Raw genomic sequence first — 4,076 nt, 5'->3', positions numbered from 1 at the left:
GAGTCGGGGGAGTGCAACGTGACGTTTACTCAGACAATGAGAGAACGATCCTCTCGCGTCTACAGAATATGCTGGAGTGAGAGTAGGAGGCTGACTGGGCTTCCAAAGTTCCATGCACTCTTGGTCAACAAAAACTCCACTGCCCATCTCCCATCAATGGGTGACTCCACTGCCCATCTCCCATCAATGGGTGTTTACAGATTGCGAGGCGACTCCATCGATGTCACCTGACAAGGGTCTTTAAGACCCCGTGGCACCGTGGCACTTAGTCCTGAGGACGAGAGATGGAAGGTGTACCATACTACCTATTAATTAGTGTCCTTTAATCGAATTGATTTCAATTCAAATATAAACATAAAACAAATTAATTACGATGTATTTACATACTCTTTTTTTCTTCCCCATGTACATATTATCATAACAAGCAATACTTGAAGTTTTTATTAAAGTTGCGTTTACAAAACTACATCAAGAGACAAGTCAAGGCGTGGAGCTAGAGGGATGAGACAAGTCAAGGCGTGGAGCTAGAGGGATGTATTCATATGTTGCTGTGATCTCCTTCTCCTTTAGTGGGCCCCTGCCTCTAATACCACTGTTAGGACTTTAAGACACATGGAGAAGGAAACTCTAATTTCTCAACACAAAAATTAGAGCATAACATATACTTGCACAAATTAAAAACATAAGCCTTAATAAACCAAATAAAATAAATAAGAGAGAGATGGAGAATAGAGTAGAGGTCACTATCGACACAAAAGTGGGTTGAATCTCCCCTGGGATGAGTGTGGCCCTTATACCACTCACCCATATTTATATGTATTAGAAAAAGCACTTGCTTTCCAAAAAAGATAATTCCAAAAACAAAGCACAAGTGCTTTTGAGTTTATGAGCGTGCAAGCTCTACAAAAATATAGTAAGCATTGATACAAACTCTTGGGCCTACCAAAAGTATAAAATACTATTTGGTATGTATAAAGGTATGAGGCCTTAGCCTTATAGAAATATTGATGCCTAAAAATGAAACCATAAACTGTGTTCACATGTCTTCCAACATATCCCATAGTGGTCTAACACATGTTCCACCCACGATTAACACATAATCCACCACTCAAACATTGCCTTCATTCAAAATAAAAAGGTGTATCCAAAATAAAATAATGGGCATCCCCATAGAGGTTACACGTGCCTTGTCTTTCTATTTTTTTCGCTTATTCTGAAGCACACTCCCCTTCTTATGTTTGTGTGAAATTTGTAGTAGATTTTCTCTTAATTATTCATTCAATACCTTGTATGTACATACTTTAATACTCTCCAATTTAGGGATATACTTTTGGCAAGTAAACGGCGATCTCATGCCTCTACATAAACGCATGCAGTTAACTTAACTTAGCTGGGTATTTTATTGAAGATCGTTCCTTGGATATTTAAATGGCTTGATGGCTTAGCCTCTGCACTAAATTCTCTTTCTTCGTATGCTTAATGATGTCGATTTCGGTTCTACCTACGCGAACACCTTCGTCCGGATCTTCCATGGCGAGTCCACAAACTCAGGTATAGTGCACTAAGGGCCTTTATTAGCACTGTAATGGTACATTTTTTGGTTTTCTGAAGGTAGTAGATAATTGCCTATTGGTAAATCAAAAAAAAAGTCTTTACTTAGTAATGTAGGGCTACATGTTTTGGTTTCTCTAGTGTTTGTAGTAGTTGATCAAGATTGTCTTAAAGCACATATCTTGACTGTCATGCTGTTAAGATGTTGGTTTAGCATTAAATCTAGGATTAGCTTTTAACTCATTGACGTATTTAGATTATTATTTTGGTTTTCCTAGTGGTAGTGATTGGTTGTTGGTTATGGGATTGTCTAGACACACAAAATTTGGCTGCCATGGTATTACTATGGATGATTACTCACAATAATGAATGAGTTTTCATAATATAGTTCATCGATTATTAAAAACTCATAATCTCATATTTTACTTAAAAGTTAAAATTATAACCTATTAGTAATTGGTAACCTTAAACTAAAATCTGTACGGTACTAACCATAATATCAAGATTCATTATACTTGGGTAATTGATAAAATAATCACTAAATTAAATTTGTCGAGTTAGATGATCACCTTATCTGTAAAAGCTTTTAAGATTAACTTTGCCTTGAAATATTATCCACTTGGGTTTGAATATTATCCACTTGGGTTTGAATATAGATGTGGTATATTGGGGACACTTGATACTCTAGTTTTAGGCTCATTTTTATGAATTAGAGTTAGCTAATTACAATACTAAAACAAATGGATCACTTAAGGGCAAAAAACCTTAATTTATGTTTAAAATTTGGGTAAATTTCAACGATTAAGTTCACTATTTATTGAACATTGATGTTATGCATTTAGAATTTATGTCTTTCAAATATTAAAAATGAACCGGTAGCTTTTGATTTTCTAAAATTTGATTTGATTATGCTTTGCCAGGCACTCTTGAATTCTCGAAATGTTTGGGCTTACTTGACCCTCCTTCCTGGGAGAGTTGCCTTTTTGATACTAATTGACTAATTGAACCTATTTGATCAATTTTGTTCCCTAAAAGAATCTCAAATTGCTTATTGTAATTGCTTGAGTTTCATTTATGGCTATCTGATGTGGTGCCTTAGCTTTGGCAAAGTATTTTTTGTATTTGATTGTGGACATGCTCTTTGGTGATATTATAGATGTCTAAGTTTTGATGTTGCCTTAGCCTTGGAAAAGGTTTTTTACTCGACTGATGATATGCTCTTTTGATGTTTTTACAGATGTTTAAGAGTTGATGTTGACTTGTTCATAAATTAGTTTGAAGTTAAATATTTATTGCTTGGTAGTTTTAGCTATGTTCTTAAAGCTGTCTAGAATCTTATATACTATTTTTATCCTTTGAAATAACTTAATCTTCTCCCTTCAACCATGATCAATTGTTGAAATGGTTTTGGACTTGTTTTTAATGATGACTTGATTCTGATTGGAAATGTTTTTCCTTCCCATGGTTTTCAAAATAGTTAATTCTACTATTTCCCTTCCATTTGTCCTTCCTTAATATATACAAGCTCACTGACATTCTTAAGAACTTTGATTGATACTCTAAGTAGGTAAAAGTTTCCTTGTTCTATGGACAACCAATAATAGTTAGTTAATGGTTTATGATATATTGATCTTTAACCAATGTGTTACCTTCTTGTTTGCATTCTACTTCATTGGTTCTTACACGTTTCTCCTTTTTTTAATAGAATATTCCCTGACATATAATTTTTTGCCACTCAAATAGAACCCTCCAACTTACTACATGTTGGTTTGCTATAAACTTGGAAATCTGGTGTAGTAGCCTACCTTGTTATAGACGACCATAAATATGGACATTAATAAAACAAGTGCGGGTATGCCATGACACCTATCTTCCAAAAAATGTAACATTAAGTACTAACTTATGTTCGTTTTTTATGGTGACAGGTAATAGCTTACCCAATTATGAATCATCTATTCATGGGGTGGCTACTATCAAATTGTTTCAAAAGATTGGCAGCTAGCTTTAATTATATTTGATTTTTCAGTCTATAATTTTATGACAATTGCAACGCCTTGTAACTTTTTGTTATGACTTGTTATTAATTATCCGTTGGCTCTTATTGTGTTTCTTTTAATTTGAGCCTAGGGTAGTTTATTATATGATGTGTTATTATACAACTAACCCACACACACACACACACACTCCCTATCTCTTCTCACATGCACTCTCCCACACATAGAAACTATCTCTTTCTCTTACACCCAGGCACACATACTCTCTCTCTCTCTCTCTCTCTCTCTCACACACACACACACACACACTCACTCACTCACTCACTCACACACATACACACACACGTGAATATATATTATATAGAACTTTAGAGCTATTACAATATCAAAAAAAATCATACGATAAGATCTTATAGATGATCTTAGGAGCCCATAAGTTCTCTTAAGAGCTATTATAACCTCATAAGAGCTCATAAGTTCTCTTATAGATGATCTTAGGAGCCTATAAGTTGTCTTAAGAGCTCACAAGAG

Source organism: Cibotium barometz, chromosome 12 (genome assembly GCF_041138505.1).
Source record: "Cibotium barometz isolate CiBa-2024 chromosome 12, ASM4113850v1, whole genome shotgun sequence".
NCBI lineage: Eukaryota > Viridiplantae > Streptophyta > Polypodiopsida > Cyatheales > Cibotiaceae > Cibotium > Cibotium barometz.
This window is presented reverse-complemented; position numbering follows the sequence as displayed.